The sequence below is a fragment of the Rhinoderma darwinii genome, assembly GCF_050947455.1.
Source record: "Rhinoderma darwinii isolate aRhiDar2 chromosome 5 unlocalized genomic scaffold, aRhiDar2.hap1 SUPER_5_unloc_44, whole genome shotgun sequence".
NCBI classification, from domain to species: domain Eukaryota; kingdom Metazoa; phylum Chordata; class Amphibia; order Anura; family Rhinodermatidae; genus Rhinoderma; species Rhinoderma darwinii.
The window spans coordinates 228,797-247,952 of NW_027461803.1; the positions used below are offsets into that span (position 1 = coordinate 228,797).

The 19,156-nt window shown below is 47.2% G+C and overlaps 13 non-coding genes across 13 annotated transcripts; all 13 read left to right on the forward strand.

Moving 5' to 3' along the window:
• The first annotated feature begins 350 nt into the window (after nt 1–350).
• LOC142693753 (U2 spliceosomal RNA) lies at nt 351–535 on the forward strand. The gene has a single exon (XR_012862062.1). It is a non-coding gene; the product is annotated as a U2 spliceosomal RNA (small nuclear RNA).
• Nucleotides 536–1,819: 1,284 nt separating this feature from the next.
• On the forward strand, nt 1,820–2,010 carry LOC142693719 (U2 spliceosomal RNA). Its single transcript, XR_012862033.1, has one exon. It is a non-coding gene; the product is annotated as a U2 spliceosomal RNA (small nuclear RNA).
• Nucleotides 2,011–3,306: 1,296 nt separating this feature from the next.
• LOC142693720 (U2 spliceosomal RNA) lies at nt 3,307–3,497 on the forward strand. The gene has a single exon (XR_012862034.1). It is a non-coding gene; the product is annotated as a U2 spliceosomal RNA (small nuclear RNA).
• Nucleotides 3,498–4,789: 1,292 nt separating this feature from the next.
• Nucleotides 4,790–4,980, forward strand: LOC142693721 (U2 spliceosomal RNA). The gene has a single exon (XR_012862035.1). It is a non-coding gene; the product is annotated as a U2 spliceosomal RNA (small nuclear RNA).
• A 1,279-nt stretch (nt 4,981–6,259) lies between these two features.
• LOC142693723 (U2 spliceosomal RNA) lies at nt 6,260–6,450 on the forward strand. The gene has a single exon (XR_012862036.1). It is a non-coding gene; the product is annotated as a U2 spliceosomal RNA (small nuclear RNA).
• Nucleotides 6,451–7,718: 1,268 nt separating this feature from the next.
• Nucleotides 7,719–7,909, forward strand: LOC142693724 (U2 spliceosomal RNA). Its single transcript, XR_012862037.1, has one exon. It is a non-coding gene; the product is annotated as a U2 spliceosomal RNA (small nuclear RNA).
• A 1,280-nt stretch (nt 7,910–9,189) lies between these two features.
• LOC142693725 (U2 spliceosomal RNA) lies at nt 9,190–9,380 on the forward strand. The gene has a single exon (XR_012862038.1). It is a non-coding gene; the product is annotated as a U2 spliceosomal RNA (small nuclear RNA).
• Nucleotides 9,381–10,680: 1,300 nt separating this feature from the next.
• On the forward strand, nt 10,681–10,871 carry LOC142693726 (U2 spliceosomal RNA). Its single transcript, XR_012862039.1, has one exon. It is a non-coding gene; the product is annotated as a U2 spliceosomal RNA (small nuclear RNA).
• Nucleotides 10,872–12,163: 1,292 nt separating this feature from the next.
• LOC142693728 (U2 spliceosomal RNA) lies at nt 12,164–12,354 on the forward strand. The gene has a single exon (XR_012862041.1). It is a non-coding gene; the product is annotated as a U2 spliceosomal RNA (small nuclear RNA).
• A 1,296-nt stretch (nt 12,355–13,650) lies between these two features.
• LOC142693729 (U2 spliceosomal RNA) lies at nt 13,651–13,841 on the forward strand. The gene has a single exon (XR_012862042.1). It is a non-coding gene; the product is annotated as a U2 spliceosomal RNA (small nuclear RNA).
• A 1,308-nt stretch (nt 13,842–15,149) lies between these two features.
• LOC142693730 (U2 spliceosomal RNA) lies at nt 15,150–15,340 on the forward strand. The gene has a single exon (XR_012862043.1). It is a non-coding gene; the product is annotated as a U2 spliceosomal RNA (small nuclear RNA).
• Nucleotides 15,341–16,640: 1,300 nt separating this feature from the next.
• Nucleotides 16,641–16,831, forward strand: LOC142693731 (U2 spliceosomal RNA). The gene has a single exon (XR_012862044.1). It is a non-coding gene; the product is annotated as a U2 spliceosomal RNA (small nuclear RNA).
• Nucleotides 16,832–18,127: 1,296 nt separating this feature from the next.
• LOC142693732 (U2 spliceosomal RNA) lies at nt 18,128–18,318 on the forward strand. Its single transcript, XR_012862045.1, has one exon. It is a non-coding gene; the product is annotated as a U2 spliceosomal RNA (small nuclear RNA).
• Nucleotides 18,319–19,156: the final 838 nt, after the last annotated feature.

Consider the following 19,156-nt stretch of genomic DNA (forward strand, 5'->3'; position numbering starts at 1 on the left):
GGTTACTGGAAGAAGTAGAGCAGTTACGTAGTAAAATTAATTTTGAAAAAATGCGGAGAAGGGTGCGGCTCTGTGTAAGAGAAAATTTACCAGGGTTTCTTGAACGGTATGGTGTGCCAACGTGGTTAGCGTGCATTGTAAACTGTGAATGGGATGGTAATGATTTGCAGGAACATTTAGTGGATATGTTAGGAACTATTGCTGTTAAAAAAGGAATGTTTTTTTGATTTCTTAAAAGGAAAAAAGGAAAGAGGAAAACAAAAGTTAATTATACGTTTTCAGTTTTCATTGTGATGATCTAAGTCTTTTTTATTTTGAATTTTATGATTTTTAAGACGTGATCTGAATGGATCTGTTCTTAAAAAAAAAAAAAAAAAAAAAATCTGTTCTTATCAGTTTAATATCTGATACGTCCCCTATCTGGGGACCATATATTAAATGGATTTTTAGAACAGGGAGATGGAAATAGAGCTTGCTCTGTCCACTCCACGCATTGACCTGGTATTGCAGTATTTCCAGGACCGGTGCACCCTTTCCTTATGTGTTGACTAAAAGCAGATTCCAAAAGTGTTTTTTGTCTTTGCTATTGTTTCTGTCTTTCTGAAGGGATCTCCCCTTTTAATCCCATTATTTCAACACCTGTTGGACAATGCATGAGTGATAATGAGCTCATTGATTAAATGCAATTAATGAATAGATTGCCACCTCTTGTTGTGTGTCGTCTGTGTTTCTGTGTTTCCGGCATTTCACATTGGAACACCTCATTCACCTTCCTTGTCTTCTCTCCGCCCTCCCTTTTAGGTAAGTTAAAGAGCTGCACCTGAGCCAGCCACTGATTGATTGATTGATTGATTGATTGATTGATTGATTGATTGATTGATGCAGCACAACAGTCAAATAGTGGAGTGGAGTAGGGGAACAGCAAACAGCCAATAAAGCAGCCCGCCCGCTCGCCTGCCCGCCACAATGGACCTACCTGTGTACACTAGATGGATGTGATGGAATGTACTGTCGTCCCTACATTTCAAGAAGAAGTAAGAATTGCAGTTGCAACAAAGCCTTGCTTGCCTACAAAGAGAGCAGCAATTTGGATTTGTTACTATGTTACCTAGAAGAATAACAAACTGTGCAAGGATGGAGGTTGTAGGAGCAAGGAGAAGTTGTCTGTAAAGTTGGTGGATGCCTATTTTCCATTTTGCAGTCCCTTGTCTCCCTCTTGTGGCCTCCTGGAGGCAACTAGCTGTGCAAAAAAAAGACAGCCTGGCGGCCGGCTGTTGCAGTGTTGCCCTCTCAGGCAACACTGAGTGACTGACTGAGCCTCACCGTCTTATATAAAGTTCAGACGGAACTTTGCACGTGTCATAGTGGAGCCCTCAGGATTCCAGAGCCAGCTTTCTGACATCATAATGGGGCCTCAGAGATAAAAGCCTGGGCCCAGGCAGTGTTGGTCAGTGCTGCTCAGCAGGCAGCACTGGACTGGACTGGATTACAGCTGATACAAGGTGTGAAGGAACAAGGGGTGGCTGTGGGCATGCACTTGCTGCCGCTGCCAGTGTTTATCTGCATGGCAGCAGGGCATTTGGGCGTTGCCAGGAAGGCGTTTTTATGTAGATTCCTCCTCTTTCAGCACTGCATTGTGGTGCAAGCAAAAGAAGCAAATCCTGTCTGGCTTCCTCTCCGGCCTTTATTCACCTCCCGTGTAGCTGTGAGTGTGTGAGCCTGCAGGGCCCCATGGAATTGCCTAGAAGTAGGCTGAATCGCTGCAAGGGCTGAACAGCAGTATCGGGCAGGCTCGGGCAACGCGCGGCCCGTTCGGGTTATCGCTTCTCGGCCTTTTGGCTAAGATCAAGTGTAGTATCTGTTCTTATCAGTTTAATATCTGATACGTCCCCTATCTGGGGACCATATATTAAATGGATTTTTAGAACAGGGAGATGGAAATAGAGCTTGCTCTGTCCACTCCACGCATTGACCTGGTATTGCAGTATTTCCAGGACCGGTGCACCCTTTCCTTATGTGTTGACTAAAAGCAGATTCCAAAAGTGTTTTTTGTCTTTGCTATTGTTTCTGTCTTTCTGAAGGGATCTCCCCTTTTAATCCCATTATTTCAACACCTGTTGGACAATGCATGAGTGATAATGAGCTCATTGATTAAATGCAATTAATGAATAGATTGCCACCTCTTGTTGTGTGTCGTCTGTGTTTCTGTGTTTCCGGCATTTCACATTGGAACACCTCATTCACCTTCCTTGTCTTCTCTCCGCCCTCCCTTTTAGGTAAGTTAAAGAGCTGCACCTGAGCCAGCCACTGATTGATTGATTGATTGATTGATTGATTGATTGATTGATTGATTGATTGATTGATTGATGCAGCACAACAGTCAAATAGTGGAGTGGAGTAGGGGAACAGCAAACAGCCAATAAAGCAGCCCGCCCGCTCGCCTGCCCGCCACAATGGACCTACCTGTGTACACTAGATGGATGTGATGGAATGTACTGTCGTCCCTACATTTCAAGAAGAAGTAAGAATTGCAGTTGCAACAAAGCCTTGCTTGCCTACAAAGAGAGCAGCAATTTGGATTTGTTACTATGTTACCTAGAAGAATAACAAACTGTGCAAGGATGGAGGTTGTAGGAGCAAGGAGAAGTTGTCTGTAAAGTTGGTGGATGCCTATTTTCCATTTTGCAGTCCCTTGTCTCCCTCTTGTGGCCTCCTGGAGGCAACTAGCTGTGCAAAAAAAAGACAGCCTGGCGGCCGGCTGTTGCAGTGTTGCCCTCTCAGGCAACACTGAGTGACTGACTGAGCCTCACCGTCTTATATAAAGTTCAGACGGAACTTTGCACGTGTCATAGTGGAGCCCTCAGGATTCCAGAGCCAGCTTTCTGACATCATAATGGGGCCTCAGAGATAAAAGCCTGGGCCCAGGCAGTGTTGGTCAGTGCTGCTCAGCAGGCAGCACTGGACTGGACTGGATTACAGCTGATACAAGGTGTGAAGGAACAAGGGGTGGCTGTGGGCATGCACTTGCTGCCGCTGCCAGTGTTTATCTGCATGGCAGCAGGGCATTTGGGCGTTGCCAGGAAGGCGTTTTTATGTAGATTCCTCCTCTTTCAGCACTGCATTGTGGTGCAAGCAAAAGAAGCAAATCCTGTCTGGCTTCCTCTCCGGCCTTTATTCACCTCCCGTGTAGCTGTGAGTGTGTGAGCCTGCAGGGCCCCATGGAATTGCCTAGAAGTAGGCTGAATCGCTGCAAGGGCTGAACAGCAGTATCGGGCAGGCTCGGGCAACGCGCGGCCCGTTCGGGTTATCGCTTCTCGGCCTTTTGGCTAAGATCAAGTGTAGTATCTGTTCTTATCAGTTTAATATCTGATACGTCCCCTATCTGGGGACCATATATTAAATGGATTTTTAGAACAGGGAGATGGAAATAGAGCTTGCTCTGTCCACTCCACGCATTGACCTGGTATTGCAGTATTTCCAGGACCGGTGCACCCTTTCCTTATGTGTTGACTAAAAGCAGATTCCAAAAGTGTTTTTTGTCTTTGCTATTGTTTCTGTCTTTCTGAAGGGATCTCCCCTTTTAATCCCATTATTTCAACACCTGTTGGACAATGCATGAGTGATAATGAGCTCATTGATTAAATGCAATTAATGAATAGATTGCCACCTCTTGTTGTGTGTCGTCTGTGTTTCTGTGTTTCCGGCATTTCACATTGGAACACCTCATTCACCTTCCTTGTCTTCTCTCCGCCCTCCCTTTTAGGTAAGTTAAAGAGCTGCACCTGAGCCAGCCACTGATTGATTGATTGATTGATTGATTGATTGATTGATTGATTGATTGATTGATTGATGCAGCACAACAGTCAAATAGTGGAGTGGAGTAGGGGAACAGCAAACAGCCAATAAAGCAGCCCGCCCGCTCGCCTGCCCGCCACAATGGACCTACCTGTGTACACTAGATGGATGTGATGGAATGTACTGTCGTCCCTACATTTCAAGAAGAAGTAAGAATTGCAGTTGCAACAAAGCCTTGCTTGCCTACAAAGAGAGCAGCAATTTGGATTTGTTACTATGTTACCTAGAAGAATAACAAACTGTGCAAGGATGGAGGTTGTAGGAGCAAGGAGAAGTTGTCTGTAAAGTTGGTGGATGCCTATTTTCCATTTTGCAGTCCCTTGTCTCCCTCTTGTGGCCTCCTGGAGGCAACTAGCTGTGCAAAAAAAAGACAGCCTGGCGGCCGGCTGTTGCAGTGTTGCCCTCTCAGGCAACACTGAGTGACTGACTGAGCCTCACCGTCTTATATAAAGTTCAGACGGAACTTTGCACGTGTCATAGTGGAGCCCTCAGGATTCCAGAGCCAGCTTTCTGACATCATAATGGGGCCTCAGAGATAAAAGCCTGGGCCCAGGCAGTGTTGGTCAGTGCTGCTCAGCAGGCAGCACTGGACTGGACTGGATTACAGCTGATACAAGGTGTGAAGGAACAAGGGGTGGCTGTGGGCATGCACTTGCTGCCGCTGCCAGTGTTTATCTGCATGGCAGCAGGGCATTTGGGCGTTGCCAGGAAGGCGTTTTTATGTAGATTCCTCCTTTTTCAGCACTGCATTGTGGTGCAAGCAAAAGAAGCAAATCCTGTCTGGCTTCCTCTCCGGCCTTTATTCACCTCCCGTGTAGCTGTGAGTGTGTGAGCCTGCAGGGCCCCATGGAATTGCCTAGAAGTAGGCTGAATCGCTGCAAGGGCTGAACAGCAGTATCGGGCAGGCTCGGGCAACGCGCGGCCCGTTCGGGTTATCGCTTCTCGGCCTTTTGGCTAAGATCAAGTGTAGTATCTGTTCTTATCAGTTTAATATCTGATACGTCCCCTATCTGGGGACCATATATTAAATGGATTTTTAGAACAGGGAGATGGAAATAGAGCTTGCTCTGTCCACTCCACGCATTGACCTGGTATTGCAGTATTTCCAGGACCGGTGCACCCTTTCCTTATGTGTTGACTAAAAGCAGATTCCAAAAGTGTTTTTTGTCTTTGCTATTGTTTCTGTCTTTCTGAAGGGATCTCCCCTTTTAATCCCATTATTTCAACACCTGTTGGACAATGCATGAGTGATAATGAGCTCATTGATTAAATGCAATTAATGAATAGATTGCCACCTCTTGTTGTGTGTCGTCTGTGTTTCTGTGTTTCCGGCATTTCACATTGGAACACCTCATTCACCTTCCTTGTCTTCTCTCCGCCCTCCCTTTTAGGTAAGTTAAAGAGCTGCACCTGAGCCAGCCACTGATTGATTGATTGATTGATTGATTGATTGATTGATTGATTGATTGATGCAGCACAACAGTCAAATAGTGGAGTGGAGTAGGGGAACAGCAAACAGCCAATAAAGCAGCCCGCCCGCTCGCCTGCCCGCCACAATGGACCTACCTGTGTACACTAGATGGATGTGATGGAATGTACTGTCGTCCCTACATTTCAAGAAGAAGTAAGAATTGCAGTTGCAACAAAGCCTTGCTTGCCTACAAAGAGAGCAGCAATTTGGATTTGTTACTATGTTACCTAGAAGAATAACAAACTGTGCAAGGATGGAGGTTGTAGGAGCAAGGAGAAGTTGTCTGTAAAGTTGGTGGATGCCTATTTTCCATTTTGCAGTCCCTTGTCTCCCTCTTGTGGCCTCCTGGAGGCAACTAGCTGTGCAAAAAAAAGACAGCCTGGCGGCCGGCTGTTGCAGTGCTGCCCTCTCAGGCAACACTGAGTGACTGACTGAGCCTCACCGTCTTATATAAAGTTCAGACGGAACTTTGCACGTGTCATAGTGGAGCCCTCAGGATTCCAGAGCCAGCTTTCTGACATCATAATGGGGCCTCAGAGATAAAAGCCTGGGCCCAGGCAGTGTTGGTCAGTGCTGCTCAGCAGGCAGCACTGGACTGGATTACAGCTGATACAAGGTGTGAAGGAACAAGGGGTGGCTGTGGGCATGCACTTGCTGCCGCTGCCAGTGTTTATCTGCATGGCAGCAGGGCATTTGGGCGTTGCCAGGAAGGCGTTTTTATGTAGATTCCTCCTCTTTCAGCACTGCATTGTGGTGCAAGCAAAAGAAGCAAATCCTGTCTGGCTTCCTCTCCGGCCTTTATTCACCTCCCGTGTAGCTGTGAGTGTGTGAGCCTGCAGGGCCCCATGGAATTGCCTAGAAGTAGGCTGAATCGCTGCAAGGGCTGAACAGCAGTATCGGGCAGGCTCGGGCAACGCGCGGCCCGTTCGGGTTATCGCTTCTCGGCCTTTTGGCTAAGATCAAGTGTAGTATCTGTTCTTATCAGTTTAATATCTGATACGTCCCCTATCTGGGGACCATATATTAAATGGATTTTTAGAACAGGGAGATGGAAATAGAGCTTGCTCTGTCCACTCCACGCATTGACCTGGTATTGCAGTATTTCCAGGACCGGTGCACCCTTTCCTTATGTGTTGACTAAAAGCAGATTCCAAAAGTGTTTTTTGTCTTTGCTATTGTTTCTGTCTTTCTGAAGGGATCTCCCCTTTTAATCCCATTATTTCAACACCTGTTGGACAATGCATGAGTGATAATGAGCTCATTGATTAAATGCAATTAATGAATAGATTGCCACCTCTTGTTGTGTGTCGTCTGTGTTTCTGTGTTTCCGGCATTTCACATTGGAACACCTCATTCACCTTCCTTGTCTTCTCTCCGCCCTCCCTTTTAGGTAAGTTAAAGAGCTGCACCTGAGCCAGCCACTGATTGATTGATTGATTGATTGATTGATTGATGCAGCACAACAGTCAAATAGTGGAGTGGAGTAGGGGAACAGCAAACAGCCAATAAAGCAGCCCGCCCGCTCGCCTGCCCGCCACAATGGACCTACCTGTGTACACTAGATGGATGTGATGGAATGTACTGTCGTCCCTACATTTCAAGAAGAAGTAAGAATTGCAGTTGCAACAAAGCCTTGCTTGCCTACAAAGAGAGCAGCAATTTGGATTTGTTACTATGTTACCTAGAAGAATAACAAACTGTGCAAGGATGGAGGTTGTAGGAGCAAGGAGAAGTTGTCTGTAAAGTTGGTGGATGCCTATTTTCCATTTTGCAGTCCCTTGTCTCCCTCTTGTGGCCTCCTGGAGGCAACTAGCTGTGCAAAAAAAAGACAGCCTGGCGGCCGGCTGTTGCAGTGTTGCCCTCTCAGGCAACACTGAGTGACTGACTGAGCCTCACCGTCTTATATAAAGTTCAGACGGAACTTTGCACGTGTCATAGTGGAGCCCTCAGGATTCCAGAGCCAGCTTTCTGACATCATAATGGGGCCTCAGAGATAAAAGCCTGGGCCCAGGCAGTGTTGGTCAGTGCTGCTCAGCAGGCAGCACTGGACTGGACTGGATTACAGCTGATACAAGGTGTGAAGGAACAAGGGGTGGCTGTGGGCATGCACTTGCTGCCGCTGCCAGTGTTTATCTGCATGGCAGCAGGGCATTTGGGCGTTGCCAGGAAGGCGTTTTTATGTAGATTCCTCCTCTTTCAGCACTGCATTGTGGTGCAAGCAAAAGAAGCAAATCCTGTCTGGCTTCCTCTCCGGCCTTTATTCACCTCCCGTGTAGCTGTGAGTGTGTGAGCCTGCAGGGCCCCATGGAATTGCCTAGAAGTAGGCTGAATCGCTGCAAGGGCTGAACAGCAGTATCGGGCAGGCTCGGGCAACGCGCGGCCCGTTCGGGTTATCGCTTCTCGGCCTTTTGGCTAAGATCAAGTGTAGTATCTGTTCTTATCAGTTTAATATCTGATACGTCCCCTATCTGGGGACCATATATTAAATGGATTTTTAGAACAGGGAGATGGAAATAGAGCTTGCTCTGTCCACTCCACGCATTGACCTGGTATTGCAGTATTTCCAGGACCGGTGCACCCTTTCCTTATGTGTTGACTAAAAGCAGATTCCAAAAGTGTTTTTTGTCTTTGCTATTGTTTCTGTCTTTCTGAAGGGATCTCCCCTTTTAATCCCATTATTTCAACACCAGTTGGACAATGCATGAGTGATAATGAGCTCATTGATTAAATGCAATTAATGAATAGATTGCCACCTCTTGTTGTGTGTCGTCTGTGTTTCTGTGTTTCCGGCATTTCACATTGGAACACCTCATTCACCTTCCTTGTCTTCTCTCCGCCCTCCCTTTTAGGTAAGTTAAAGAGCTGCACCTGAGCCAGCCACTGATTGATTGATTGATTGATTGATTGATTGATTGATTGATTGATGCAGCACAACAGTCAAATAGTGGAGTGGAGTAGGGGAACAGCAAACAGCCAATAAAGCAGCCCGCCCGCTCGCCTGCCCGCCACAATGGACCTACCTGTGTACACTAGATGGATGTGATGGAATGTACTGTCGTCCCTACATTTCAAGAAGAAGTAAGAATTGCAGTTGCAACAAAGCCTTGCTTGCCTACAAAGAGAGCAGCAATTTGGATTTGTTACTATGTTACCTAGAAGAATAACAAACTGTGCAAGGATGGAGGTTGTAGGAGCAAGGAGAAGTTGTCTGTAAAGTTGGTGGATGCCTATTTTCCATTTTGCAGTCCCTTGTCTCCCTCTTGTGGCCTCCTGGAGGCAACTAGCTGTGCAAAAAAAAGACAGCCTGGCGGCCGGCTGTTGCAGTGTTGCCCTCTCAGGCAACACTGAGTGACTGACTGAGCCTCACCGTCTTATATAAAGTTCAGACGGAACTTTGCACGTGTCATAGTGGAGCCCTCAGGATTCCAGAGCCAGCTTTCTGACATCATAATGGGGCCTCAGAGATAAAAGCCTGGGCCCAGGCAGTGTTGGTCAGTGCTGCTCAGCAGGCAGCACTGGACTGGACTGGATTACAGCTGATACAAGGTGTGAAGGAACAAGGGGTGGCTGTGGGCATGCACTTGCTGCCGCTGCCAGTGTTTATCTGCATGGCAGCAGGGCATTTGGGCGTTGCCAGGAAGGCGTTTTTATGTAGATTCCTCCTCTTTCAGCACTGCATTGTGGTGCAAGCAAAAGAAGCAAATCCTGTCTGGCTTCCTCTCCGGCCTTTATTCACCTCCCGTGTAGCTGTGAGTGTGTGAGCCTGCAGGGCCCCATGGAATTGCCTAGAAGTAGGCTGAATCGCTGCAAGGGCTGAACAGCAGTATCGGGCAGGCTCGGGCAACGCGCGGCCCGTTCGGGTTATCGCTTCTCGGCCTTTTGGCTAAGATCAAGTGTAGTATCTGTTCTTATCAGTTTAATATCTGATACGTCCCCTATCTGGGGACCATATATTAAATGGATTTTTAGAACAGGGAGATGGAAATAGAGCTTGCTCTGTCCACTCCACGCATTGACCTGGTATTGCAGTATTTCCAGGACCGGTGCACCCTTTCCTTATGTGTTGACTAAAAGCAGATTCCAAAAGTGTTTTTTGTCTTTGCTATTGTTTCTGTCTTTCTGAAGGGATCTCCCCTTTTAATCCCATTATTTCAACACCTGTTGGACAATGCATGAGTGATAATGAGCTCATTGATTAAATGCAATTAATGAATAGATTGCCACCTCTTGTTGTGTGTCGTCTGTGTTTCTGTGTTTCCGGCATTTCACATTGGAACACCTCATTCACCTTCCTTGTCTTCTCTCCGCCCTCCCTTTTAGGTAAGTTAAAGAGCTGCACCTGAGCCAGCCACTGATTGATTGATTGATTGATTGATTGATTGATTGATTGATTGATTGATTGATTGATTGATTGATGCAGCACAACAGTCAAATAGTGGAGTGGAGTAGGGGAACAGCAAACAGCCAATAAAGCAGCCCGCCCGCTCGCCTGCCCGCCACAATGGACCTACCTGTGTACACTAGATGGATGTGATGGAATGTACTGTCGTCCCTACATTTCAAGAAGAAGTAAGAATTGCAGTTGCAACAAAGCCTTGCTTGCCTACAAAGAGAGCAGCAATTTGGATTTGTTACTATGTTACCTAGAAGAATAACAAACTGTGCAAGGATGGAGGTTGTAGGAGCAAGGAGAAGTTGTCTGTAAAGTTGGTGGATGCCTATTTTCCATTTTGCAGTCCCTTGTCTCCCTCTTGTGGCCTCCTGGAGGCAACTAGCTGTGCAAAAAAAAGACAGCCTGGCGGCCGGCTGTTGCAGTGTTGCCCTCTCAGGCAACACTGAGTGACTGACTGAGCCTCACCGTCTTATATAAAGTTCAGACGGAACTTTGCACGTGTCATAGTGGAGCCCTCAGGATTCCAGAGCCAGCTTTCTGACATCATAATGGGGCCTCAGAGATAAAAGCCTGGGCCCAGGCAGTGTTGGTCAGTGCTGCTCAGCAGGCAGCACTGGACTAGACTGGATTACAGCTGATACAAGGTGTGAAGGAACAAGGGGTGGCTGTGGGCATGCACTTGCTGCCGCTGCCAGTGTTTATCTGCATGGCAGCAGGGCATTTGGGCGTTGCCAGGAAGGCGTTTTTATGTAGATTCCTCCTCTTTCAGCACTGCATTGTGGTGCAAGCAAAAGAAGCAAATCCTGTCTGGCTTCCTCTCCGGCCTTTATTCACCTCCCGTGTAGCTGTGAGTGTGTGAGCCTGCAGGGCCCCATGGAATTGCCTAGAAGTAGGCTGAATCGCTGCAAGGGCTGAACAGCAGTATCGGGCAGGCTCGGGCAACGCGCGGCCCGTTCGGGTTATCGCTTCTCGGCCTTTTGGCTAAGATCAAGTGTAGTATCTGTTCTTATCAGTTTAATATCTGATACGTCCCCTATCTGGGGACCATATATTAAATGGATTTTTAGAACAGGGAGATGGAAATAGAGCTTGCTCTGTCCACTCCACGCATTGACCTGGTATTGCAGTATTTCCAGGACCGGTGCACCCTTTCCTTATGTGTTGACTAAAAGCAGATTCCAAAAGTGTTTTTTGTCTTTGCTATTGTTTCTGTCTTTCTGAAGGGATCTCCCCTTTTAATCCCATTATTTCAACACCTGTTGGACAATGCATGAGTGATAATGAGCTCATTGATTAAATGCAATTAATGAATAGATTGCCACCTCTTGTTGTGTGTCGTCTGTGTTTCTGTGTTTCCGGCATTTCACATTGGAACACCTCATTCACCTTCCTTGTCTTCTCTCCGCCCTCCCTTTTAGGTAAGTTAAAGAGCTGCACCTGAGCCAGCCACTGATTGATTGATTGATTGATTGATTGATTGATTGATTGATTGATTGATTGATTGATGCAGCACAACAGTCAAATAGTGGAGTGGAGTAGGGGAACAGCAAACAGCCAATAAAGCAGCCCGCCCGCTCGCCTGCCCGCCACAATGGACCTACCTGTGTACACTAGATGGATGTGATGGAATGTACTGTCGTCCCTACATTTCAAGAAGAAGTAAGAATTGCAGTTGCAACAAAGCCTTGCTTGCCTACAAAGAGAGCAGCAATTTTGATTTATTACTATGTTACCTAGAAGAATAACAAACTGTGCAAGGATGGAGGTTGTAGGAGCAAGGAGAAGTTGTCTGTAAAGTTGGTGGATGCCTATTTTCCATTTTGCAGTCCCTTGTCTCCCTCTTGTGGCCTCCTGGAGGCAACTAGCTGTGCAAAAAAAAGACAGCCTGGCGGCCGGCTGTTGCAGTGTTGCCCTCTCAGGCAACACTGAGTGACTGACTGAGCCTCACCGTCTTATATAAAGTTCAGACGGAACTTTGCACGTGTCATAGTGGAGCCCTCAGGATTCCAGAGCCAGCTTTCTGACATCATAATGGGGCCTCAGAGATAAAAGCCTGGGCCCAGGCAGTGTTGGTCAGTGCTGCTCAGCAGGCAGCACTGGACTGGACTGGATTACAGCTGATACAAGGTGTGAAGGAACAAGGGGTGGCTGTGGGCATGCACTTGCTGCCGCTGCCAGTGTTTATCTGCATGGCAGCAGGGCATTTGGGCGTTGCCAGGAAGGCGTTTTTATGTAGATTCCTCCTCTTTCAGCACTGCATTGTGGTGCAAGCAAAAGAAGCAAATCCTGTCTGGCTTCCTCTCCGGCCTTTATTCACCTCCCGTGTAGCTGTGAGTGTGTGAGCCTGCAGGGCCCCATGGAATTGCCTAGAAGTAGGCTGAATCGCTGCAAGGGCTGAACAGCAGTATCGGGCAGGCTCGGGCAACGCGCGGCCCGTTCGGGTTATCGCTTCTCGGCCTTTTGGCTAAGATCAAGTGTAGTATCTGTTCTTATCAGTTTAATATCTGATACGTCCCCTATCTGGGGACCATATATTAAATGGATTTTTAGAACAGGGAGATGGAAATAGAGCTTGCTCTGTCCACTCCACGCATTGACCTGGTATTGCAGTATTTCCAGGACCGGTGCACCCTTTCCTTATGTGTTGACTAAAAGCAGATTCCAAAAGTGTTTTTTGTCTTTGCTATTGTTTCTGTCTTTCTGAAGGGATCTCCCCTTTTAATCCCATTATTTCAACACCTGTTGGACAATGCATGAGTGATAATGAGCTCATTGATTAAATGCAATTAATGAATAGATTGCCACCTCTTGTTGTGTGTCGTCTGTGTTTCTGTGTTTCCGGCATTTCACATTGGAACACCTCATTCACCTTCCTTGTCTTCTCTCCGCCCTCCCTTTTAGGTAAGTTAAAGAGCTGCACCTGAGCCAGCCACTGATTGATTGATTGATTGATTGATTGATTGATTGATTGATTGATTGATTGATTGATTGATGCAGCACAACAGTCAAATAGTGGAGTGGAGTAGGGGAACAGCAAACAGCCAATAAAGCAGCCCGCCCGCTCGCCTGCCCGCCACAATGGACCTACCTGTGTACACTAGATGGATGTGATGGAATGTACTGTCGTCCCTACATTTCAAGAAGAAGTAAGAATTGCAGTTGCAACAAAGCCTTGCTTGCCTACAAAGAGAGCAGCAATTTGGATTTGTTACTATGTTACCTAGAAGAATAACAAACTGTGCAAGGATGGAGGTTGTAGGAGCAAGGAGAAGTTGTCTGTAAAGTTGGTGGATGCCTATTTTCCATTTTGCAGTCCCTTGTCTCCCTCTTGTGGCCTCCTGGAGGCAACTAGCTGTGCAAAAAAAAGACAGCCTGGCGGCCGGCTGTTGCAGTGTTGCCCTCTCAGGCAACACTGAGTGACTGACTGAGCCTCACCGTCTTATATAAAGTTCAGACGGAACTTTGCACGTGTCATAGTGGAGCCCTCAGGATTCCAGAGCCAGCTTTCTGACATCATAATGGGGCCTCAGAGATAAAAGCCTGGGCCCAGGCAGTGTTGGTCAGTGCTGCTCAGCAGGCAGCACTGGACTGGACTGGATTACAGCTGATACAAGGTGTGAAGGAACAAGGGGTGGCTGTGGGCATGCACTTGCTGCCGCTGCCAGTGTTTATCTGCATGGCAGCAGGGCATTTGGGCGTTGCCAGGAAGGCGTTTTTATGTAGATTCCTCCTCTTTCAGCACTGCATTGTGGTGCAAGCAAAAGAAGCAAATCCTGTCTGGCTTCCTCTCCGGCCTTTATTCACCTCCCGTGTAGCTGTGAGTGTGTGAGCCTGCAGGGCCCCATGGAATTGCCTAGAAGTAGGCTGAATCGCTGCAAGGGCTGAACAGCAGTATCGGGCAGGCTCGGGCAACGCGCGGCCCGTTCGGGTTATCGCTTCTCGGCCTTTTGGCTAAGATCAAGTGTAGTATCTGTTCTTATCAGTTTAATATCTGATACGTCCCCTATCTGGGGACCATATATTAAATGGATTTTTAGAACAGGGAGATGGAAATAGAGCTTGCTCTGTCCACTCCACGCATTGACCTGGTATTGCAGTATTTCCAGGACCGGTGCACCCTTTCCTTATGTGTTGACTAAAAGCAGATTCCAAAAGTGTTTTTTGTCTTTGCTATTGTTTCTGTCTTTCTGAAGGGATCTCCCCTTTTAATCCCATTATTTCAACACCTGTTGGACAATGCATGAGTGATAATGAGCTCATTGATTAAATGCAATTAATGAATAGATTGCCACCTCTTGTTGTGTGTCGTCTGTGTTTCTGTGTTTCCGGCATTTCACATTGGAACACCTCATTCACCTTCCTTGTCTTCTCTCCGCCCTCCCTTTTAGGTAAGTTAAAGAGCTGCACCTGAGCCAGCCACTGATTGATTGATTGATTGATTGATTGATTGATTGATTGATTGATTGATTGATTGATTGATTGATTGATTGATGCAGCACAACAGTCAAATAGTGGAGTGGAGTAGGGGAACAGCAAACAGCCAATAAAGCAGCCCGCCCGCTCGCCTGCCCGCCACAATGGACCTACCTGTGTACACTAGATGGATGTGATGGAATGTACTGTCGTCCCTACATTTCAAGAAGAAGTAAGAATTGCAGTTGCAACAAAGCCTTGCTTGCCTACAAAGAGAGCAGCAATTTGGATTTGTTACTATGTTACCTAGAAGAATAACAAACTGTGCAAGGATGGAGGTTGTAGGAGCAAGGAGAAGTTGTCTGTAAAGTTGGTGGATGCCTATTTTCCATTTTGCAGTCCCTTGTCTCCCTCTTGTGGCCTCCTGGAGGCAACTAGCTGTGCAAAAAAAAGACAGCCTGGCGGCCGGCTGTTGCAGTGTTGCCCTCTCAGGCAACACTGAGTGACTGACTGAGCCTCACCGTCTTATATAAAGTTCAGACGGAACTTTGCACGTGTCATAGTGGAGCCCTCAGGATTCCAGAGCCAGCTTTCTGACATCATAATGGGGCCTCAGAGATAAAAGCCTGGGCCCAGGCAGTGTTGGTCAGTGCTGCTCAGCAGGCAGCACTGGACTGGACTGGATTACAGCTGATACAAGGTGTGAAGGAACAAGGGGTGGCTGTGGGCATGCACTTGCTGCCGCTGCCAGTGTTTATCTGCATGGCAGCAGGGCATTTGGGCGTTGCCAGGAAGGCGTTTTTATGTAGATTCCTCCTCTTTCAGCACTGCATTGTGGTGCAAGCAAAAGAAGCAAATCCTGTCTGGCTTCCTCTCCGGCCTTTATTCACCTCCCGTGTAGCTGTGAGTGTGTGAGCCTGCAGGGCCCCATGGAATTGCCTAGAAGTAGGCTGAATCGCTGCAAGGGCTGAACAGCAGTATCGGGCAGGCTCGGGCAACGCGCGGCCCGTTCGGGTTATCGCTTCTCGGCCTTTTGGCTAAGATCAAGTGTAGTATCTGTTCTTATCAGTTTAATATCTGATACGTCCCCTATCTGGGGACCATATATTAAATGGATTTTTAGAACAGGGAGATGGAAATAGAGCTTGCTCTGTCCACTCCACGCATTGACCTGGTATTGCAGTATTTCCAGGACCGGTGCACCCTTTCCTTATGTGTTGACTAAAAGCAGATTCCAAAAGTGTTTTTTGTCTTTGCTATTGTTTCTGTCTTTCTGAAGGGATCTCCCCTTTTAATCCCATTATTTCAACACCTGTTGGACAATGCATGAGTGATAATGAGCTCATTGATTAAATGCAATTAATGAATAGATTGCCACCTCTTGTTGTGTGTCGTCTGTGTTTCTGTGTTTCCGGCATTTCACATTGGAACACCTCATTCACCTTCCTTGTCTTCTCTCCGCCCTCCCTTTTAGGTAAGTTAAAGAGCTGCACCTGAGTCAGCCACTGATTGATTGATTGATTGATTGATTGATTGATTGATTGATTGATTGATTGATTGATTGATTGATGCAGCACAACAGTCAAATAGTGGAGTGGAGTAGGGGAACAGCAAACAGCCAATAAAGCAGCCCGCCCGCTCGCCTGCCCGCCACAATGGACCTACCTGTGTACACTAGATGGATGTGCTGGAATGTACTGTCGTCCCTACATTTCAAGAAGAAGTAAGAATTGCAGTTGCAACAAAGCCTTGCTTGCCTACAAAGAGAGCAGCAATTTGGATTTGTTACTATGTTACCTAGAAGAATAACAAACTGTGCAAGGATGGAGGTTGTAGGAGCAAGGAGAAGTTGTCTGTAAAGTTGGTGGATGCCTATTTTCCATTTTGCAGTCCCTTGTCTCCCTCTTGTGGCCTCCTGGAGGCAACTAGCTGTGCAAAAAAAAGACAGCCTGGCGGCCGGCTGTTGCAGTGTTGCCCTCTCAGGCAACACTGAGTGACTGACTGAGCCTCACCGTCTTATATAAAGTTCAGACGGAACTTTGCACGTGTCATAGTGGAGCCCTCAGGATTCCAGAGCCAGCTTTCTGACATCATAATGGGGCCTCAGAGATAAAAGCCTGGGCCCAGGCAGTGTTGGTCAGTGCTGCTCAGCAGGCAGCACTGGACTGGACTGGATTACAGCTGATACAAGGTGTGAAGGAACAAGGGGTGGCTGTGGGCATGCACTTGCTGCCGCTGCCAGTGTTTATCTGCATGGCAGCAGGGCATTTGGGCGTTGCCAGGAAGGCGTTTTTATGTAGATTCCTCCTCTTTCAGCACTGCATTGTGGTGCAAGCAAAAGAAGCAAATCCTGTCTGGCTTCCTCTCCGGCCTTTATTCACCTCCCGTGTAGCTGTGAGTGTGTGAGCCTGCAGGGCCCCATGGAATTGCCTAGAAGTAGGCTGAATCGCTGCAAGGGCTGAACAGCAGTATCGGGCAGGCTCGGGCAACGCGCGGCCCGTTCGGGTTATCGCTTCTCGGCCTTTTGGCTAAGATCAAGTGTAGTATCTGTTCTTATCAGTTTAATATCTGATACGTCCCCTATCTGGGGACCATATATTAAATGGATTTTTAGAACAGGGAGATGGAAATAGAGCTTGCTCTGTCCACTCCACGCATTGACCTGGTATTGCAGTATTTCCAGGACCGGTGCACCCTTTCCTTATGTGTTGACTAAAAGCAGATTCCAAAAGTGTTTTTTGTCTTTGCTATTGTTTCTGTCTTTCTGAAGGGATCTCCCCTTTTAATCCCATTATTTCAACACCTGTTGGACAATGCATGAGTGATAATGAGCTCATTGATTAAATGCAATTAATGAATAGATTGCCACCTCTTGTTGTGTGTCGTCTGTGTTTCTGTGTTTCCGGCATTTCACATTGGAACACCTCATTCACCTTCCTTGTCTTCTCTCCGCCCTCCCTTTTAGGTAAGTTAAAGAGCTGCACCTGAGCCAGCCACTGATTGATTGATTGATTGATTGATTGATTGTTTGATTGATTGATTGATTGATTGATTGATGCAGCACAACAGTCAAATAGTGGAGTGGAGTAGGGGAACAGCAAACAGCCAATAAAGCAGCCCGCCCGCTCGCCTGCCCGCCACAATGGACCTACCTGTGTACACTAGATGGATGTGATGGAATGTACTGTCGTCCCTACATTTCAAGAAGAAGTAAGAATTGCAGTTGCAACAAAGCCTTGCTTGCCTACAAAGAGAGCAGCAATTTGGATTTGTTACTATGTTACCTAGAAGAATAACAAACTGTGCAAGGATGGAGGTTGTAGGAGCAAGGAGAAGTTGTCTGTAAAGTTGGTGGATGCCTATTTTCCATTTTGCAGTCCCTTGTCTCCCTCTTGTGGCCTCCTGGAGGCAACTAGCTGTGCAAAAAAAAGACAGCCTGGCGGCCGGCTGTTGCAGTGTTGCCCTCTCAGGCAACACTGAGTGACTGACTGAGCCTCACCGTCTTATATAAAGTTCAGACGGAACTTTGCACGTGTCATAGTGGAGCCCTCAGGATTCCAGAGCCAGCTTTCTGACATCATAATGGGGCCTCAGAGATAAAAGCCTGGGCCCAGGCAGTGTTGGTCAGTGCTGCTCAGCAGGCAGCACTGGACTGGACTGGATTACAGCTGATACAAGGTGTGAAGGAACAAGGGGTGGCTGTGGGCATGCACTTGCTGCCGCTGCCAGTGTTTATCTGCATGGCAGCAGGGCATTTGGGCGTTGCCAGGAAGGCGTTTTTATGTAGATTCCTCCTCTTTCAGCACTGCATTGTGGTGCAAGCAAAAGAAGCAAATCCTGTCTGGCTTCCTCTCCGGCCTTTATTCACCTCCCGTGTAGCTGTGAGTGTGTGAGCCTGCAGGGCCCCATGGAATTGCCTAGAAGTAGGCTGAATCGCTGCAAGGGCTGAACAGCAGTATCGGGCAGGCTCGGGCAACGCGCGGCCCGTTCGGGTTATCGCTTCTCGGCCTTTTGGCTAAGATCAAGTGTAGTATCTGTTCTTATCAGTTTAATATCTGATACGTCCCCTATCTGGGGACCATATATTAAATGGATTTTTAGAACAGGGAGATGGAAATAGAGCTTGCTCTGTCCACTCCACGCATTGACCTGGTATTGCAGTATTTCCAGGACCGGTGCACCCTTTCCTTATGTGTTGACTAAAAGCAGATTCCAAAAGTGTTTTTTGTCTTTGCTATTGTTTCTGTCTTTCTGAAGGGATCTCCCCTTTTAATCCCATTATTTCAACACCTGTTGGACAATGCATGAGTGATAATGAGCTCATTGATTAAATGCAATTAATGAATAGATTGCCACCTCTTGTTGTGTGTCGTCTGTGTTTCTGTGTTTCCGGCATTTCACATTGGAACACCTCATTCACCTTCCTTGTCTTCTCTCCGCCCTCCCTTTTAGGTAAGTTAAAGAGCTGCACCTGAGCCAGCCACTGATTGATTGATTGATTGATTGATTGATTGATTGATTGATTGATTGATGCAGCACAACAGTCAAATAGTGGAGTGGAGTAGGGGAACAGCAAACAGCCAATAAAGCAGCCCGCCCGCTCGCCTGCCCGCCACAATGGACCTACCTGTGTACACTAGATGGATGTGATGGAATGTACTGTCGTCCCTACATTTCAAGAAGAAGTAAGAATTGCAGTTGCAACAAAGCCTTGCTTGCAAAGAGAGCAGCAATTTGGATTTATTACTATGTTACCTAGAAGAATAACAAACTGTGCAAGGATGGAGGTTGTAGGAGCAAGGAGAAGTTGTCTGTAAAGTTGGTGGATGCCTATTTTCCATTTTGCAGTCCCTTGTCTCCCTCTTGTGGCCTCCTGGAGGCAACTAGCTGTGCAAAAAAAAGACAGCCTGGCTGCCGGCTGTTGCAGTGTTGCCCTCTCAGGCAACACTGAGTGACTGACTGAGCCTCACCGTCTTATATAAAGTTCAGACGGAACTTTGCACGTGTCATAGTGGAGCCCTCAG